We start from the raw sequence: 21,472 nt of genomic DNA, 5'->3' as shown, positions 1-21,472 counted from the left end.
TGTATTGCGATGTATTTCCCCCTCAGGACTGCTTTTGCTGCATCCCAAAGATTTTGAACGGTTGTATCTTCATTTTCATTAGTTTCCATGAATCTTTTTAATTCTTCCTTAATTTCCTGGTTGACCTTTTCATCTTTTAGCAGGATGGTCCTTAACCTCCACGTGTTTGTGGTCCTTCCATATTTCTTGTTGTGATTAAGTTCTAATTTCAAGGCATTATGGTCTGAGAATATACAGGGGACTATCCCGATCTTTTGGTATCGGTTCAGACCCGATTTGTGACCCAGTATGTGGTCTATTCTGGAGAAAGTTCCATGTGCACTTGAGAAGAATGTGTATTCAGTTGAGTTTGGATGTAAAGTTCTGTAGATATCTGTGAAATCCATCTGGTCCAGTGTATCATTTAAAGCTCTCGTTTCTTTGGAGATATTGTGCTTAGAAGACCTATCCAGGGTAGAAAGAGCTAGATTGAAGTCACCAAGTATAAGTGTATTATTATCAAGGTATTTCTTGAGTTTGGTTATTAATTGGTTTAAATATTTGGCAGCTCCCACATTCGGGGCATATATATTGAGGATTGTTAAGTCCTCTTGTTGGATAGATCCTTTGAGTATGAGATAGTGTCCCTCTTCATCTCTCACTATAGTCTTCGGGGTAAATTTTAATTTATCTGATATAAGGATGGCAACCCCTGCTTTCTTTTGAGGACCATTTGAATGGTAAATGGTTCTCCAACCTTTTATTTTCAGGTTGTAGGTGTCCTTCTGTCTAAAATGAGTCTCTTGTAGACAGCAAATAGATGGGTCCTGCTTTTTTATCCAGTCTGAAACCCTGCGCCTTTTGATGGGGTCATTAAGCCCGTTCACATTCAGAGTTACTATTGATAGATATGAGTTTAGTGTCATCATATCTATTCAGTCCTTGTTTTTGTGGATTGTTCCACTGAACTTCTTCTTAAAGGGGAATTTTAAGAGTCCCCCTTAACATTTCTTGCAGAGCTGGTTTGGAGGTTACATATTCTTTCAGTTCCTGCCTGTCTTGGAAGCTCTTTATCTCTCCTTCCATTTTGAATGAAAGCCTTGCGGGGTAAAGTATTCTTGGTTGCATGTTCTTTTCATTTAGGACCCTGAATATATCCTGCCAGCCCTTTCTGGCCTGCCAGGTCTCTGTGGAGAGGTCTGCTGTTACCCTAATATTCCTCCCCATAAAAGTCAGGGACTTTTTTTCTCTTGCTGCTTTAAGGATCTTCTCCTTATCTTTGGAATTTGCAAGCTTCACTATTAAATGTCGAGGTGTTGAACGGTTTTTGTTGATTTTAGGGGGGGATCTCTCTATTTCCTGGATCTGAATGCCTGTTTCCCTTCCCAGATTCGGAAAGTTTTCAGCTAGGATTTGTTCAAATACATATTCTGGCCCTCTGTCCCTTTCCGTGCCCTCGGGAACCCCAATTAAACGTAGGTTTTTCTTCCTCAGGCTATCATTTATTTCCCTTAATCTATCCTCATGGTCTTTTAATTGCCTGTCTCTTTTTTCCTCAGTTTCCCTCTTTGCCATCAACTTGTCTTCTATGTCACTCACTCGTTCTTCCACCTCGTCAAGCCTCGTCGTTAGGACTTCTAGCTTGGATTGCATCTCATTTAATTGATTTTTAATTTCTGCCTGATTAGATCTAAATTCTGCAGTCATGAAGTCTCTTGAGTCCTTTATGGTTTTTTCTAGAGCCACCAGTAGCTGTAAAATAGTGCTTCTGAATTGGCTTTCTGACATTGAATTGTAATCCATATTTTGTAACTCTGTGGGAGAGTGGGCTGTTTCTGATTCTTTTTTTTGAGGGGTTTTCCTTCTAGTCATTTTGCTCAGTGCAGAGTGGCCAAAAACAAGTTGTATTGGGAAAAGGAGAAAAAGAGAGAGAAGGAAAGAAAAGAGAAAAAGAAAAAAGAGAAAGAAGAAAAAAATAGGGGAAAAAGAGAAGAAAAAGAAAGAAAAAGAAAGAAAGGAGAAAAAAGAAAAAAGGGGGGGTGGGGGAAGCAATCAGAAATCAAGAAGAAAGAGAGAAAAAAAAAGCGCAAAACAAAACAAAAACAAAAACAAAAACAAAAACAAAAACAAAAAAAACAAAAAACAAAAAAAACCACGGGGGAGTATCTTCCGATTCTGTGTAGTTTAAGTCCCTTGACTTCCCTTGGAACTGGTCCGTCTCGCTGGTCTTCTGGGGGAGGGGCCTGCTGTGCTGATTCTCAGGTGTTGGCACTTGGGGGAGCTGCTCTGCCCCTGCCTGGTGCAGGGCTCGGTGGGGGTTGTTGACCCCGTGAGGCCCCGGGAGGAAGCCACAGTGGCGGGGGCAGCTCTGGGACCCTGGATCCAGCCCCCGCAGTAGCTCCGGGGCTCTCCTTCTGCAGGGCCTGGGGGCTCCGGGGCGGGGCCGCTGATCTGCTCAGTTCCAGGCAGGAGCGTCCTTGCTGTCCTGGGCCCTCCCGGCCTCTGCCTGTCCCGGGGGAGGCCGGATCCTGGGCTGTGTCCCGGCGCCCTGTGCTCCGGAGCCTGCGCTGTTGGATTCGCGCTCCCGGCGGTGCAGCCCCCTCCGCGGAGCCGCCGCCCGAGCCTCTCCGAGCTGTTCCCGGAGCCGCGCAGCCCCCTCCGCGGAGCCGCCGCCCGAGCCTCTCCGAGCTGTTCCCGGAGCCGCGCAGCCCCCTCTGCGCGGAGCTTCTTCCTCTGCGCGAGCCGCCGCCGCTGAGCTGTTCCCGGAGCCGCGCAGCCCCCTCCGCGGAGCCGCCGCCCGAGCCCCTCGAGCTGTTCCCGGAGCCGCGCCGCCCCCTCCGCGGAGCTTCTTCCTCCGCCCGAGCCGCCGCCGCCGAGCTGTTCCCGGAGCCCCGCAGCCCCCTCCGCGGAGCCGCCGCCCGAGCCCCTCCGAGCTGCTCCGGGTCCCGCCGAGCGCTGCAGCCCTTAGGGAGCTCGGCGCACTCTCCGGGGCGCAGTTCCTCTGTTACTGTCCCAGGGAGCCCGAGGGCGTCCCCGCCTTTCTGGGGATCCTGCTCCAATTCCCGGGGAGCCCCTTTCCGCGGGGAAGGTTGGTGCAGCTCCTGCTCCTCCGGGACGGGGCTCTCCTGTCCTGGGGACACTCGCCCCGGCCTCAGCCCGGCTCCTCGCGGGGCCCCTCCCCCTTGGAGGCCTTTTGTTTCTTTATTTCTTTTTCCCCGTCTTCCTACCTTGATAGAAGCGCGAACTCTTCTCACTGTAGCGTTCCAGCTGGTCTCTCTTTAAATCTCAGGCCGAATTCGTAGGTTTTCAGGATGATTGGATGGTTTTCTAGGTAATTTGCTGAGGACAGGTGACTTGGAGACCCTACTCCTCCGCCATCTTCACAGCATCCATTTCTGATCAAAACTCTTCAGAGTGTAGGGATAGAGGGAACATTCCTCAATATCTTAAAAGCCATCTATGAAAAGCCCACATCAAATATCATTCTCAATGGGGAAGCACTGGGAGCCTTTCCCCTAAGATCAGGAACAAGACAGGGATGTCCACTCTCACCACTGCTATTCAACATAGTACTGGAAGTCCTAGCCTCAGCAATCAGACAACAAAAAGACATTAAAGGCATTCAAATTGGCAACAAAGAAGTCAAACTCTCCCTCTTCACCTATGACATGATACTCTACATAGAAAACCCAAAAGTCTCCACCCCAAGATTGCTAGAACTCATACAGCAATTTGGTAGCGTGGCAGGATACAAAATCAATGCCCAGAAATCAGTGGCATTTCTATACACTAACAATGAGACTGAAAAAAGAGAAATTAAGGAGTCAATTCTATTTACAATTGCACCCAAAAGCATAAGATACCTAGGAATAAACCTAACCAAAGAGGTAAAGGATCTATACCCTAAAAACTATAGAACACTTCTGAAAGAAATTGAGGAAGACAAAGAGATGGAAAAATATTCCATGCTCATGGATTGGCAGAATTAATATTGTGAAAATGTCAATGTTACCCAGGGCAATATACACGTTTAATGCAATCCCTATCAAAATACCATGGACTTTCTTCAGAGAGTTGGAACAAATTATTTTAAGATTTGTGTGGAATCAGAAAAGACCCCGAATAGCCAGGGGAATTTTAAAAAAGAAAACCATAGCTGGGGGCATCACAATGCCAGATTTCAGGTTGTACTACAAAGCTGTGGTCATCAAGACAGTGTGGTACTGGAACACAAAAACAGACACATAGATCAATAGAACAGAACAGAGAATCCAGTTGTGGATCCTCAACTTTATGGTCAACTAATATTCGATAAAGGAGGAAAGACTATCCATTGGAAGAAAGACAGTCTCTTCAATAAATGGTGCTGGGAAAATTGGACATCCACATGCAGAAGAATGAAACTAGACCACTCTCTTTCACCATACACAAATATAAACTCAAAATGGATGAAAGATCTAAATGTGAGACAAGATTCTATCAAAATCCTAGAGGAGAACACAGGCAACACCCTTTTTGAACTCGGCCACAGTAACTTCTTGCAAGATACATCCAGGAAGGCAAAAGAAACAAAAGCAAAAAGGAACTATTGGGATTTCATCAAGATAAGAAGGATACAGTCAACAAAACTAAAAGACAACCTACAGAATGGGAGAAGATATTTGCAAATGACGTATCAGATAAAGGGCTAGTTTCCAAGATCTATAAAGAACTTATTAAACTCAACACCAAAGAAACAAACAATCCAATCATGAAATGGGCCAAAGACATGAAGAGAAATCTCACAGAGGAAGACATGGACATGGCCAACATGCACATGAGAAAATGCTCTGCATCACTTGCCATCAGGGAAATACAAATTAAAACCACAATGAGATACCACCTCACACCAGTGAGAATGGGGAAAATTAACAAGGCAGGAAACCACAAATGTTGGAGAGAATGCAGAGAAATGGGAGCCCTCCTGCACTGTTGGTGGGAATGTGAACTGGTGCAGCCACTCTGGAAAACTGTGTGGAGGTTCCTCAAAGAGTTAAAAATAGACCTTCCCTATGACCCAGCAATTGCACCTTTGGGGATTTACCCCAAAGATACAGATGCAATGAAACGCCGGGACACCTGCACCCCGATGTTTCTAGCAGCAATGGCCCCAGTAGCCAAACTGTGGAAGGAGCCTCGGTGTCCATCGAAAGATGAATGGATAAAGAAGATGTGGTTTATGTATACAATGGAATATTACTCAGCCATTAGAAATGACAAATACCCACCATTTGCTTCAACGTGGATGGAACTGGAGGGTATTATGCTGAGTGAAGTAAGTCAATCGGAGAAGGACAAACATTATATGTTCTCATTCATTTGGGGAATATAAATAATAGTGAAAGGGAATATAAGGGAAGGGAGAAGAAATGTGTGGGAAATATCAGGAAGGGAGACAGAACATAAAGACTCCTAACTCTGGGAAACGAACTAGGGGTGGTGGAAGGGGAGGAGGATGGGGGGTGGGAGTGAATGGGTGACGGGCATTGGGTGTTATTCTGTAGGTTGCTAAATTGAACACCAGTAAAAAATAAATTTAAATAGACACATTTAAATCAAATATGCTCAACACTGAATCTTAATTTTGCTATCAGAAATCAATTCCTTTGTGAACTATTTCTTTAACAGTAGTATAAAAATTAAATTATGCTGTATACTGATATTTTAGCCACTTCTAATTTAAAATTTTGTCTATTTCAAATAAATATTTATTACAACTTAAGTATTTTTATTTTCTCAGTCATTACTTGGTAATCTTTCTTGATCATTCCTTCTACCGCCAAAGATAACCTTCTCCAATTCTACTAGAAAATTTTTTCTCTTGACATAATAACAATTTTAACAATCAAAATAAATTTTAAATCTTTTTTTTTAATTTTTATTTATTTATGATAGTCACAGAGAGAGAGAAAGAGAGGCAGAGACACAGGCAGTGGGAGAAGCAGGCTCCATGCACCTGGAGCCCAACGTGGGATTCGATCCCGGGTCTCCAGGATCGTGCCCTGGGCCAAAGGCAGGCGCCAAACCGCTGCGCCACCCAGGGATCCCCGAAATTTTAAATGGGTCAAATTCTTGTCCCATCTTCCAAAGTTCTAATAGTGATTAAGCAAGGTGATGTGTTAACATTTTAGAAAACTATAATGTATGCTATAAATATATTCTCGTATTTTCAGCTCACTGGAATGCACTAAACAATTGTTTTCAATTTCTGGTTACATTTTAAAGACTGTGATAATGAATCGTGCACATGTTTGAGTCCATGTGTGAAAATCTGCTTACTGAAGAAAAGTGCAACTCTCTAGGTACAATCAATCAGAAAAATGTGGAACTTCTCTCTATAAAGACCATATTAGAAATCCTCTGGAGAACGGACACAGGACAGTATGTACAGTTTGAAAATGATTACAAAATAATACTGATATATACCTCATCTCCCCTCCCCTCTCAGATTATGAATCACTTCTCTCTGCTATCTATGTCATATTATTGTAGCAAATTAAGTCACAGGAAAGAAACATGATTGAACTGCATTATCTCAGTCCCCATAGAAGTGTCTTTACTACTATGATTTTGTCAGCATTTGCTCTAATAAAGAGCTATACAGAGATATTTCTGCATCTGCTGTAAAACTATTAAATACATTGCCCATGACTTTATTCAATGTCCTTTACTATGCAAGTACAAATGGTAGAATTTAATGCCAAAGATGTTTATTTCTGAATAATCAATCTTCTATTTTATCAAAACATTAATAGATAGATAATCTGTCATCTTTCACTCTTTGGCTTCCAGGAAGCAGATTAAATTTCAGGCTTAATTATGGAAATGTCTCACAATTCCTTTTCCTCTCTTTTCTCTATGTTTCCTCATATCTTTTACATCATTGTTAATCTTCTAGCTTCATTTAGCTAAATAGTATTATATGCATTTTAAGGGAATTTTAAAGTAGAAGAAGTATAATAATTTTTTTTTAAATGAGAGGACTGAAGTCCAGAAAATTTCAAATAAGTGAAATAAAGGGAGAAAAAAAATAGGGCTTGCATCAGGGCAATAGTATGATCAGAGGCCACTTAAAGAATGAGGCAGGGATGAGCGCTGAACCTCCATCAATGAAGAGTAATGAGAAATATAGGAGAGAAGGTGAGCAAGGGGTTACACTAGGTGGGAGTGATGGGACATTTTGATTCAGCAACCTAAGCAACTCCATAACTCCTGATAAATTGTGAATGAAAGTAGAGGGAATGCAAGAGGACATTAAGTTTAAATACAATGCCTGAAATTTTCTCAGAGAGAAAAGTGATTTTAGCAAGGTGTGGCTGTCTTGTGAAATTCTCCATGTTCCATACAATGTTTTTTTGGAGGATGACAGAGCCTACCTAATACAGAAGGGGACCTGTCCCAGACACCCCATCTTGCCCATATCCTTAGAACGCAGACCACTGAAATACAAGTTATTTCTTAGTTAAATTATACCATGTTATCAGACTGACAGAAAATATCTTTATAAAAGTCGATTTAGAGAACTTAGAAATGTATAAAAGGGAAGCAAATGAATTATTAAAGATCTGTCTGTTCTTTCTTAAATCCTAGAGTTATTTCTATGATTAGACACACTATGATACTATAGTTTCTTTTGGGTTGACCTAATAGTTCTCTGAGTTTGGCAGGTCCCTCTGACCATCCTCAAGGAGTTTTGTCTGTCTGTGATACTTGTAGCCTGAATAGTTCCAATACACCGTATTTCCCCATAGAAGTGGTGCCACCATTAAAAGCTGACACATAGGCAGTGTTTTCATCTCCTAAACTCCTGGTAATGACCTCTAAAATGCTGTGAAGGCTTCAAGCAATGCTCCAGTAATTAATATAGTGACAATAAACTCTCACCATGTTTCCATGCTTATTCTGGACAGAACTTATAGTTCCATATAATCTCGGTGTCCTTTCTTCTCACTCCAGGGCACCAAGAGTCCTCAGAGCATTACACTACACATTTGAGAGTTTTCTTCTGCATGATAGATGAAACTTCATAGATTAATCTGCTGGTAAAATTATTTATATAGTATGTTTTGCCTTAAAAAGGAAGTTTATTTTCTCTCTCAGACCAATGGAAAAGAGGAAACCAAGGGAGTTATGCACAGAATATATTTAGAAATTGCCTGTCTCTTAAAAAAAAAAAGAGGAAAAGAAAAAAAGAAATTACCTATCTCTTATTATTATATTTTTTTAATGACAAGTTTTCGAGATGGCAAAGGCATTATCTTTTTTAGTGTGTTGTTTGGATAGATTCTATTGTTTGTAAATAAAAGCCAAAAAGGGAGTAGCAGTGCTAGAACACAAATATTTGTTTGAAAACCACAAAACAAACACGCTAAATAGATTTCATAACCTTATGTACGTGCATATCTTGTTTTGTTTTAAAGTTTGGTAGAACTATTGTTGCAATTACAGAATGCAGAAATAACTCAATGAAACTGCATAGGAAACCCTTATTCAACACTTTGCTTTGCTCTCCCCTTTCTTTGAGTAAATCTGACGTTATAAGCATAACTGGTTCTCTGTGGACCTCTTAAATAATTTAAAGATGCTGAGCCTTATATTCTACAGCCCAAAGATGCTGACATTATTTTAAATTAGGTTTTTACACTTAAAACGTATTGAAGTGCATTTGGGGGAGATGAAGTTTTGCTACCTGTGCTTTTTTCCTGTGAGAACAGTGTGCAGCAAACAGAGTCAGAATAAAATAGGATCTCTGTGGTTTGTGTTTAATTCTTTATTTCCAGTCAAATGACATGGGCTGGGGTAACATACACATGACAACCTGGTAATTTCAAAATAATAGTTTGGTTTTAATTCCTTACCTCCACTCAAGTGATATGAGCTACGGTAACACACACATGACAATTTGAGAATAAATTCTGAATGCAAAAAAGAGTTGCTCATATCAGGTGAAAACAGCAACACCTAAACATTTTCTAAGAGTCCTCTTATCATGTGCCTCACTGTTCAATGGATTTGAATTTTGCCATAATTCAAAAGATGTTTGTAATACACAAAGTCATATAGAAGGGACCCCTGAAATGTTGATATGTGGTCATTACTCTACCCTGCGGCACTAATTTCAATGGAGTTCAGCTATGTCTGAATAATCCCAAACCTAAGAAGTGCACTCTTCTTTGTCAGCACCTTTATCTCTCTTTACAGAGAGGCAGAAAGTCAGTCCTATCCTGTTCCTGCATACAACTGCCAAATGTGATTTTCAAGTCCCTAGGCTGGATATATCTGGGTCAGAGGCAAAGCTCAAAGTTGAACCAGGGCTTCATACACTGCATGGCCTCAATCAGAATTTTCCTTATGTGATCAGGCATATTCCCGGTTGCCATGCAATGCAAGTTGGCAAGGGAAAAGAGGAGTTTAAAAAAAAAATCAAGAAATGGCACCTCGCCAAGTTTTCATGGAGTGAAAAATTGGAGCCCCTGAGAGAAACAAATGTTTGGAACTGCTAACCCTTCTGCCCTATCACATTCCAACACAGTCAGATGGTCACACCCATCTCTGCCAGAATATGCCGTGTTATTGAGCATGGAGACAGGTTTCTAGCCTCACAGGATACGGTATAATGTGCTAGGGATTCATATGAGTTCAAATGAAAGTTTCTTTTTTGCTGGTGCCCGATGCTCAAGTTTTAATGCCTCCCTTTTCTCCTTTTCCTTGCTCTGCCCCGCTTCCAGATTTATTTTCCACTGGTATCTTTGATTCTGTACTCAGATGATTCTAGTTAATAACATTTTACTTGCATGAGTCAGACTCATGGTCACTAATCATAGTTTTAATATCCAATGAGCAAAACTGAGTGTAGAAAAGAGAGGCATCCCTCACAACAAAAAGAAAAAGAAGTAAGCCAGAAAAAGATCTCAAACATGGTCAGATTGGGTGTTTTGACCTTGGTAGGTATAGCAACAGAAAACCCTGGCTGGCGATCATCTTGGAAAAAAAATCCCAAGTCAGCCAGAAATAATGAAAAAACATTGGACTTAGATTTTCCATTTGCTGGAGATACAACTTTGGGAAAAACCACTGAGTATCTCAGATTTATCTTTACCCATCTGCCAATGTGTACAATAATGACTGACAGTTCACATTACAAGGTTATTAGAAGCAACTAAGATGGCATATAAGCAAGCGTGTTTCAGAAATGCAGAACACTGTATGTGGTTAAAGAACTATCATCTATCATTTTTCCCAAGAGCCCTAGAAAAGTATAAAGTTGTCATTCCGTCCAAGGGCAGTTGGCCACAAATAGTTAAGTTAGTTCCTAATTTAAAGCCTTCAACAACTGTAGCTTTCTGTTGCTTTGTTTTGTTTGGAATCTGTTTGAACAGCTCTATCAATACATAATTCATATACCATACAATACACCCACTTAAATATATTATTTCATTTTTTCACATGTCCACAGGTTTGTTCAACTATCACAATCCAATTTTAGAACATTTTGCCCACCACAAAACAAAAAATACCCATTTGCAATCACTTCCTATATTTCCTGCTGACAAATCCTCACTCCTGAACCCTAGGCAACCACTAATGAATTTTCTGTCTCTATGGATTTGCCTATTCTGGCCATTTAAGATAGATGGAATGAATCATATAATATGTGGTATTTTAGGACTGGCTTCTTTCACTTAACATAATGCCTTCAAGGTTCCAAGTTGTAGCATGTATCAGTACTTTTATTCCTTTTTATGGCCGAAAAATGTTCCATTGTATGGATATACCACTTTGCTTTATCCATTCATCAGCTGATGGACATTTGGGCTGTTACAACTTTTTGATTGCCATAAATAATGTTACTATGAATATTCATGTACAAGTTTTTGTGTGGACATACTTTCCTTTCTCTTGAGTACCTACCAAAGAGCAGAACTGCTTGGTCAGATGGTAATTCTATGAAGCTTTTGAGGAACTTCCAGACTATTTTTCTTTTTTTTCCCCCAGACTATTCTTCAATTGACTACATCTTTTTACATTTCCACCAGTCATGAATGAGGGTTCTTCCCCCACCCTCCATAGTATTTGTCATTTTCTGTCTTTTTTATTATAGCCATTGCAGTGTGCGTAAAACAGCACATCATCATAATTTTGCTATGCATTTCCTAATAATGTTGAGCATCTTTTCATGTGCTTATTGGCAATTTGTGTATCTTCTTTAGAGAAACATCAGTTCAGCTCCTGTGGCTTTTGCTAATCAAGTTGTCTTTTTTTTTCCCCCAACTTAGCTGTAAGATTTCTTTATATTTTTTCAACAAATTTCCTTACACAAATATATTATTGGCAAATATGTTCCATTGTGTGGATTGCTCTTTTACTTCTTTACAGTATCATTTGCAGCACAAAAGTTGCTGCAAACTATTTTTGTAATCCAAGTTATTCTGAAGTAATCCAAAATATTTTTTCTTTTGTTGTCTCTGGTCTAAATTATTTTTCAATGAAGTTCATTTTTTTTTTCTCTTTTGTTACTTTTGTTGAATCTAAGAAACTATTAACTAACTCAAGGTCAAAATTTACTCTTAGGTTTTTTCTAAGTTTCATAATTCTAGCCTTTAGGGTTATGATACATTTTGAGTTAATTTCTGGAATTCTTTGAGATAGGTGTCCAATTTCATTATTTTGCATGTAGTTAAGTAGTTCTTCCTGCTCTATCAAAAAGATATTTTTCTTCAAGGAATTGTCATGGCACCCTTGTCAAAAATCAATTATCTAAAGAAGGATTATAAATTTATGGGTTTATGTGCAGAATCTCCATTCTATTGATCTATTTTTATGCCAGTATTATAGTGTCTCAATGACTGCAGATTTTTAGTGAGCTTTCAAATTAGTAAATGTGAGTCCTCCAACTTCATTCCTCTTTTTCAAAATAATTTCATTTATTCTGAGTCTGTTAAATTTCCATATGAATTTTAGGATCAATTTCTTAATTTGTGAAAGGAAAATGGCTAGAATTTTATCAACACTAGCATTGAATCTGCATATCAATTTGGAGATATTGCCATATTAACAATATTAAATCTTCTAATTCATGAATATGGAATGTCTACCCATTTATTTACATTTTTTCGAATTTCCTTTTTTATTTCAATGTTATGTAGTTTTTAGTGTACAAGTCTTGCATGTTTTCATTAAATTCATACCTTCAATGTTATTGTTCATGTAATTGTTTGAGTAACTTCATTTTTGGAATGTTCATTGATGGTGTATAGAAATGCAACTGATTTTTGTATATTCATCTTATATCCTAAAACTCATCTGAATTCACTTATTATTTCTAATAGTTTGCTTAATGTCTTCCTTAGGATTTTCTATATACAAGATCATGTCATCTGTAAATTGAGGAAGATTTAGTTTTTTCTAATTTTAGATGCTTTTTACTTCTATTTCTTACCTAATTACCCTGGCTAGAGCCAGTAAAATTGGTATTTAATAGAAGTGAGAGGCTACAATTTTCTACTTTAAGAGAAAATAGTCTTAGAAAAAGGACAGTAATGACAAGCATAGAGTAATAAGCATATTTACTTATTTCCACAATTGTTTTTGTTATAATTATCTTAGTGGATTTGGGATTTTTGTTGTTTATTGTTGATTTGTATTACATTTAAATGTGCAATCCACCTGGAATTTGTGTTCTTCTTTGTTGTTTCTCTATGTTTATATCTGACTTTATTTCCATACAGATATTAGAAGACTTAAGCTAACTGTAGGAGAGAAGATAGCAATGCCACAGGCCCTGTCAGACTTTTAGAGTTTGTTCAGATTGTCACAACTATTCCAGGGCCACTCTTGTTTCACACCTGGCTTAATTAAATGGTCAGTTAAAATCTGATGCCTAGAAAATTAGTGTATTTTTCAACACAGAAACTGTATCAAGTAAGCTAGATCACTTTAATTTCACAAGTTTATAGAAATACTGATAAATGGAAGAAAATACTTAATCAAACCTGCTGATCTGAGTGATCACATGTACCAATTGTTATATACAAGTCATTAATTTTGAATGAACAAAAGAATATAAATTTGTTTGGATTTTTGTTTTCTATTCATGCAACATGTTGCTAGTTTTCCACTCTGTTTTCACTAAGTTCATCTACATAGACAATTCAATTTTTAGAACTGCATGTTTCCCTCAAAGAAGTCCTCTGATTTATCTTAATTTACGGATTCCATTTATTTGCAACTAAGTAATCAAACACCATTGAAATAGGAGTCTGTGTTCATTTTATTTTTCTTTAATATACATATATCTAGGAAATAAAAATATGATTATTGTAATATGTAAAACAAACTAATATGCATTCAATAAAATTATTCTCACCCTGCCCTCTCCTTCCAATCACTGACCTCTTTCTTTCCTACCACAGGGACAAGTAATCCCTGACAGCAGCCTAATTTATAATCAAACTTACCAAATATATACACATACATAAACTTTTAAGTTTATACATTTGAGATTTTATCAACATTGGAATCACTCAATACACTTTATTCAAATTACTTTTTTTCCTTTAACAATATAACATGAGCATTACTCCAGTTCAAAACAACTAACTTTAAGGGCATCTGGGTGGCTCAGTCAGTGAGGCATCTGCCTTCGGCTTGGGTCATGATTAGGGTCCTGGGATCCAGCCCCATGTCAGGCTCCCTGAGCCTGCTCAGCACACAGCCTGCTTCTCCCTCTCCTCCCAGCCTGTGCTCTCCCTTGCTATCTCTGTTTCTCTCTCAAATAAATGAATAAAATCTTTTTTTTAAAATACCAAACAAAACCCAACTAAGTGTAACTCATTGTTTTCATCCTTTTTTAAAAAAGTAGTTATATATTTCATGGTATGCCATTCCCCAATGAAAAGTCAAATTGCTTCCAGTTTTTAACCACTGAAAAAATCATCTTTGAACATACATCTCTCCTCTTTTCTGAATTGTTCTGTCATACAATTGTTCTCCCCTCCAATTATCAGTTGGTAGATTTTTCATAGTATTTATTTTGTGCCTATCATATGCATCTCATTTTTTTTTTATTTATTTATTTTTTTTTTGCATCTCATTTTTTTTCCAGTTCATCAGTCAGCTTCTGACATTATAAAATGGTATCTTTAATCAAGACATTTTTTGCCATTATTTACATATTTAAATGTATCCTCTCCTTTACATTCTGTGATTGCCACCTACTATAAAAAGGTAGATAATAGGGATCCCTGGGTGGCGCAGCGGTTTGGCGCCTGCCTTTGGCCCAGGGCGCGATCCTGGAGACCCGGGATCGAATCCCACGTCGGGCTCCCGGTGCATGGAGCCTTCTCCCTCTGCCTGTGTCTCTGCCTCTCTCTCTCTCTCTCACTGTGCGCCTATCATAAATAAATAAAAATTTTAAAAAAAAAAGGTAGATAATAGATGAAAGACCAATGTAGACAGATGGATGAATGAATATACATTTATGGGGATGAAGCAAAGGAAGTTTCTGGAAGGACACACTGGAATTTGGAAATAGTGGTTACCTCTGAGAAATAGTGAAAGGAAGCTACTTCTCTCTGTGTGTCTCCTTTCACTGTCTGAATTCTTAGCATATTTAAGTAGGATTGTATTATGCAAAGGGCATAATCTCTGAAGTGAGTCTGCTGTATTCAAATCTCTGCTCTGACACTTACTAACTGGGGGAAATATATCCAAATTCAGACACTCCCCTCAAATTGTTTCCTGAAAATCCATCACTCTTTTGGTACATTTTCACAGCTTTTAAAAAGCATTTTTATCAATTTCTATTTACTGTAGTTGTTTTGCAACTGTATATTTTGTCCAAACAATCAAACTTAGCATTACTTGAAAAGTCTTGCTTTGAACTTGAATGGTAATGATTCTGGTACTTTAAGAGTGAGCTGGATACACAGACGTATATTCATTTATGTCTACTTATCCATGTTCTATGAAAGGTTCTTATGATGAATAAATACTAAATTTAATTCAGTATCTTTTCAACATCTAAGAAAATAATCATAGAATTCTACTTTGATTTATTGTTCTGGTTAATTATAGTAACAGATTTCATAATATTTATCTAACTTTAAGTTACTGGCTTGGACCTCACATAGCAACCTGTTATTGTTTTTATTTAGAAGTTTGCATGAATATTTGTAAGTGGAATTGGTTTGTAGCTTTTATTGCCCAGTTTCAGTTTCAAAGTTGTATTGACTTCATAAAAAGATGTTGAAAAAAAAAAGAAAAGATTTTGAATATTTCATCATTGTTTATGCTCCAGAACAATGTAAATAGTATTAGAATTTTCTATTTGTTAATGGCTTGGTTATTTAATTCTGTGGTTTAATGCTTTATTGAAGGAAGCAACCCTTTGAAAACTCTCTGTTTTCCCCCCTATGGTAAATGTCTTACTTTGCTTTATGTTTCAAGGTTAACTTTTTTAAGTTATCCTCATCATCACTAATTTCTTATATTATCAACTTCTTTCAGATTATATACATGCAGGCATAGAATCAACCAAAGTGCTACCTTACTCCATGCTTACCATTTCTTAAAACATGTTGCTATCTTTTTTTTTTCATATTTGGTCATCTAATGCCAAATCTATTTATAAATTTATAAGTTTTCTATTTGTAATGTTTTTATAAGAATTGGTTTTTAGATTCACATAATAGCTCTCTTCCTTTTTCTTTCTGTATTTTAGAGCTTTAAACATTCTGAGTTGGAGATAATTAATTTTTATTCCTTAGGTCTTAATAATATAACTATATAAAAGCTATAGGTATGACTAAGCCCTTTTTCTGCCATTCTTCCATAGGTTCTGATATATGATACTTCATCATTTATTTTTTAAAATATTTTATAACTTAATTTCTTCTGTGGCATATGAGTTGCTTAAAAGCATTTTTAAAATCTTTCTTTAGTTTCTGGGGCAGTGTTTTATTTTTCCTATGAAAAGATAGAATCATTCATCAGCCTTATGAAATTAGATAGGTTTCCATTAATTTTTTACTTGATTACTCATAATCAGAGAAAAGTACTCTTTTATGACACATGTTTTCATTTCTCATATATCATATGTTGTTGGGTTTTGCTTATCCTTCTTCAGTACCATTATTTTAGAAATTGAGTTTATTTCCTTTATATTATTTGACAGAACAGAAATATTTGCTATTAGTTTCTGTCATCTTTTTTTTTTTTTTTTAAAGCAAATGAGATGGTGGTGCAATTGACTGAAAGATTCCATCAGGCAGAATGAGAGGGTGTAAAATATCTCTAACAGCAAAAAAGAATGAAATTTATGGAGATAGTAACGTGAAGCAGGAGCAACCATAGCATAACCCCCAATCTTCAAGGTCCTCATGTCCCCAGAAGGACATAAAGTTGCTATGAATATCACCTGTGTGGAGTGAGATTTTCTCATTTTTTTTTTTTTTTTAAGAGAGAAGTTTTCCTTTGCCATGGCTTACAAAACCTGGCTCCTTTCCTGCCTGCTCACAAGATACAAAAAAACTGGTACAAAACAGCCTTTAGCATATCCCTCAGTATTTAGGAAGAGATAAGTAGAGCGAAGATCAGTTTCCCAGGTGTATCATCCCTCAGCCTAACCAAATGGAAGGTCTGCCTGAAGTCTATTTCTGCAGTCCTCTTTAATGATCTTAACCTTGAATTCTGCTTTGTCTGAATTCTTCCCTTCCTTCCTTGCTCCCTTTTTACTTTTGCATTTGCCTGTTACATCTCTATCAATATTTTCAACCTTTATCTGCCACTTTGCTTTAGGTGTCTTTCTTAAAAACAACAAAATATATCATGTTTTTTACACCATTCTGGTTATTTAATATAAAAATATATGCAAATTTGCTTGCTAATGTAACTAACATATGAGGTGTTATTCACTCCATCTGATTTACTATGTAACACATTTACTTATCATTTAACACATTTTTATCATTAGTTTCCCTTACTTACCTTTCATTGATCTTGTCAGCTTACTCAGCTTTCTCTTCATGTCCTCTCTCTCCCTTTTCCTCCTGTTAATTTTACAGTACTTCTATGCATGTCAGTTTTACTAACAGCTATAATTAAGCCTATATTACTCCATTATTTTATCAAAATTAAATAAAAGCTATAGTCTTTCTCTAGTATTTTATGCTTACTTTTCCTACCTCCCACAAGCTCACTGAACTAAAGCCCTTTGGAATTGAGACTTCTCATTAATAGAGCAGTCCTAGAAAGCCAAGAGAAAAGATCTCCCCCTTTTCTAAAAATATGTAAATGCTAAAATACAAACTCACCCACTAAAAAAAGAAAAACCTAGAAAATATTGACATCAAGAAAGCTACCTGAAGAGAAATCACAGAAGCAGGTTATTTTGTTTGCCGAAGCTGAGAGATTCAGGAGAGTGTAGAAATTGAGGTTTCAAAGCCCGCCTGGGGAGGCTGGCCAGGGTACAGGTTCACTGCAGGGGATGAGCTCCACAGGACAAAGGGCAGCCCTGTTTCAGTTTCTGAAATAGGGAATTGAGAACTCTCCCTACCTGCTTGAAGAAGGAAGCTGAATGCTTCTTTCTTCTTAGGGCCATGAGTAAAAATAGATTCATCTGTTAAAAATTAGAAACCCAAGAAGATTCCTTGACTACAGAGCTTCTCAAACTGGATACGAATCACCTAGGAATCTTACTAAAAATCAGGTCTTGATTTGGTAGGGCTCAAGATTCTGCATTTCTAACAGGGTGCCCACACTTTAAGCAGCAAGTGTACATCTGAATAAAGACTACCCTTAGGAAATGGGGAATCCCAAATTACTATATAAGCTGGCCCATTGTGAAACCTGCAGAAACAAATGTAAAAACACACTATATGGGGATACTTGGGTGGCGCAGCAGTTTAGCGCCTGCCTTTGGCCCAGGGCGCGATCCTGGAGACCCGGGATCAAATCCCACGTCGGGCTCCCGGTGCATGGAGCTTGCTTCTCCCTCTCCCTGTGTCTCTGCCTCTCTCTCTCTCTCTCTCTCTCTCTCTCTGTGTGTGTGTGTGTGTGTGTGTGTGTGTGTGACTATCATAAATAAATAAAAATTTAAAAAAATCTTTAATTCAGTATCAGCAATATCTATAGCAGAGAGGAACCGCAAGTGACATATGCACATAATAACAACGCTAATAATGGATCGTAGGATTAAAAAAAAAAAAAACACTATATGGCACAAAGGACATCCACTGCAATCTCCTCTTCCATGCTGAATTCAAAGTAAAAAAATTTAAACTCACAATAGAAACCAGTCAGTAGGCCTAAAAATGAAAAATAGGTATCTCAAGCATGGCCAACTAGCAAATCACAGAATGCTTATTTGTCAGTACGGATACTTTTGTTTGTAAAGAACAGAGAAAAACAATGATTAGCCACTTAAACAATCAGCACATTGATTATTTCATAAACGAAAGTATAGGTTAGGCAGCTCAGGTTAACCATTGGTTTCCATTCTCTGTGCCACCAACCTCAGCAAGTAGGCTTTACCCTCCAAGTTTCCTCTCTAATGCTCCCCAAATAACTGCCACCATTCCAAGCAATACATCTTTAATTGACAATGTCCAAAAGAGAAAAAGTAGAGAAGGAGCAGTTCTTCTAGGTCCCTCTCTTTCCATCAAAGCAAGAACTTTCCCAGAAGTTCCTGACTTTCCAGAAAGTCTCATTCCAAGTATTGTGAGAAAGTGTCATACCTCCATCTCTACCACAAATACTGGCAAAGGATGACTTTGCTTGGCTCAAATCAGTCAATGGTTCACCTCTTAAGGTTAGAGAGGGGCTGGCCTTCTGGGAACACATTTTTCATTCTCTGATCACTCAACATAATTGGCATTCTGTTCACTAAAAAGAGAATGACTATTGGTTAGGAAAGCAATATTGTCTGCCCAATCTGATGTTCATTTAAATTTTTTTTATTTTCTGCATTTCTCTGATAAGTCTATTTTAGCTATTTGGGTGAATGTGGGGTTATTTCAAGGTGCCAATGAGAATAAACCTAGGATTTGGATGAGAGCCACATTCCTGTCTGATGTTCCAATATGTCTTTTATCGCCTTTTAAGTAAAATTTGCACATATACTCAACTTACAGCATAGAAATGAAAAAGAATGTCTACATTTTGTATCTGGGGAATGACAGGAAAAAAAAGAAATATATTTTGGAACATTTTTAGGACAAATGCCATGGTGTAGATGTGATATTACTTAAATTTTAGATAATCCTTTTTACATATACATGTTATATGACTTCTTTTATCCTTCTGATGAGATAAATTTTTAAAAAATGAATTTAGAGAGTATTTCAAGTTTTGACAGCAGCCTGATAGCTTTTCAAATCATAATGCTTGAGAGTTAATCAAATAAGAAATAAAATTCTGGTGACAAATCATGAGCCTACTAAAGACAATCACTTTATTAAAAGTAATAAGTCAAAGGAGCTTTCCTGTCTTCCACTCTCAGCATATAATCTATAGGAAAGAGTAACATTAAGAAACTCAAGAAAGTTGATCTGGCAGGTCATAAAGAGGTTTCAGTGCTGTTTGTTTTTTTGTTTTGTTTTGTTTTTCAGAGAAAACTAGTTTTGAGAACTGGAGGGAACTATCAAGAAAAACCAAAATGCTTTAGGCTAACCACGATCTCTAGCCCCTTAAGAATTTTTTGCTGTTTTGTTTTGTTTTGTTTTGTTTCCTTTTTGTTCTGGGCTGAGTCACATGTTTCTTCTCAAAGGTCATGAAGCCTCAGAGATAGAATAAGATTAAAATATCTCTAAATTTTGTCTATTCGCTACTTTAATAGAAATGCCAGGTATCCTCTATCCCTTCTCAATTTGATAACCTCCTCTACAGTTCAAATGATCAAGAATAACTATTTGCTCTATCCCTCATAAATACCGTGAATTAAAGATAAAAATCCAAATTCCAGGCCTGCCCTCAGCATGTTGTCTATTTGGAGTCCCATCACAAAAATAAAGTTGGCTAAATTTTCCTGCTTTGTTGGGCTAGGTAATAAGGAAGAAATAGACCTTCGGGGAAATAGAACAGGTGGCTGTTTTTCCAATGCTAGCGTATGTGTAGGCTGTAGATGGACTTCAAGCAGAGGATGTCACATGGAATGCGAAGTCAGATTTGGGGAAAGCTATAGGAGTACCTACACAAATGGCAATTCATCAAAAGCATGTGTTGAGGGCATGTAGCCATATCTCCACCTTGTCAAGGATCTGTGTTTAGCTCTGTGAAAATACTAGATAAGGAATAATGCTTTTCTTGACTTTCTGAAAGATTCAGATTTGGGTATTTTTATTTATTGCTGCAGCCAAACAAGTAATTAATTGTAAATTCATTCTGCATGTGCTCTCATAGGAGTACACACATCACTGAAACTTGAAAAGCTCCCCGATCGTGAATAAATATTGGAAAAATGAAAGAACGCTTTAGATTTATCTAATACTTAATAGTTTTGGAAAGAGTCAAAAAATAAAGCAGAGATGTTGCACGCCCACCATTTTTGAGCCTCACAAAAACCTGGTGAGAAAAAGGAAAGTAGGATTCAGAATGGCTGACTTTCCCAAGGTCAGCTAACTAAGAAATTTTCTAGACAGGGACTAGCCCTTCAGGCTGCTCTTCAGTTTAAAGATCTTCTGGCCTCAGGTTCAATGCACTTTCTAATTTACATAGCACTATGAGGTTAGTATTTCAAACATAACACATTTTGGAAAAGTGTACTCATTTAAAAGAACAGGGCCCTTCCTTTTCAACTAGGGCCCAGCAGAACGGCTCCCGCAAAGAAGGGTGGCGACAAGAAGAAGGGCCATTCTGCCATCAACAGGTAGTGACCAGAGAATACACCATCAACATTCACAAACGTATCCATGGAGTGGGTTTCAAGAAGCGTGCCCCAGGGGCACTCAAAGAGATCCGGAAATTTGCCATGAAGGAGATGGGAGCTCCAGATGTGCACATGGACACCAGGCTCAATAACGCTGTCTGGGCCAAAGGAATAAGGAATGTTCCATACCATATCCGTGTGCGGTTGTCCAGAAAACACAACGAGGATGGAGATTCACCAAACAAGCTCTACACGCTGGTTACCTACGTACCTATCACCACTTTCAAGAATCTACAGACTGTTAATGTGGATGATAACTAATCGCTGATTGTCAAATAAAGGTATAAAATTGCAAAAAAATAAAAAATAATTAAAAAAAATAAAAGAACAGGGCCAGAAAAACGGCATGAAGAGTCTTCTGAGTTGGCTTTCTCTTCCACAGACTTAAGTGCGTAAATGAAGTAGGAAGAATATCCCTATCCTCCTCTCTGTCCCTCTGTTTCTCCTCCTCTGTTTCATTCTCTCTCCCCTCCTATTGCTATTTATTTTAACTTTTTCAAGAAAAACATTCACATTAAACTGAATTTTCTC

At 37.8% G+C, this 21,472-nt stretch overlaps 1 pseudogene; it reads left to right on the top strand.

The window, feature by feature from the left end:
* Window positions 1–21,235, top strand: part of LOC121478337 — a 34,851-nt pseudogene extending 13,616 nt beyond the window's left edge.
* Window positions 21,236–21,472: the final 237 nt, after the last annotated feature.

The sequence above is a fragment of the Vulpes lagopus genome, chromosome 2 (assembly GCF_018345385.1).
Source record: "Vulpes lagopus strain Blue_001 chromosome 2, ASM1834538v1, whole genome shotgun sequence".
In the NCBI taxonomy this organism is placed as follows: domain Eukaryota; kingdom Metazoa; phylum Chordata; class Mammalia; order Carnivora; family Canidae; genus Vulpes; species Vulpes lagopus.
Note: the sequence above shows the minus strand (reverse complement) of the source record. Positions and strands in the feature narration are given on the sequence as shown.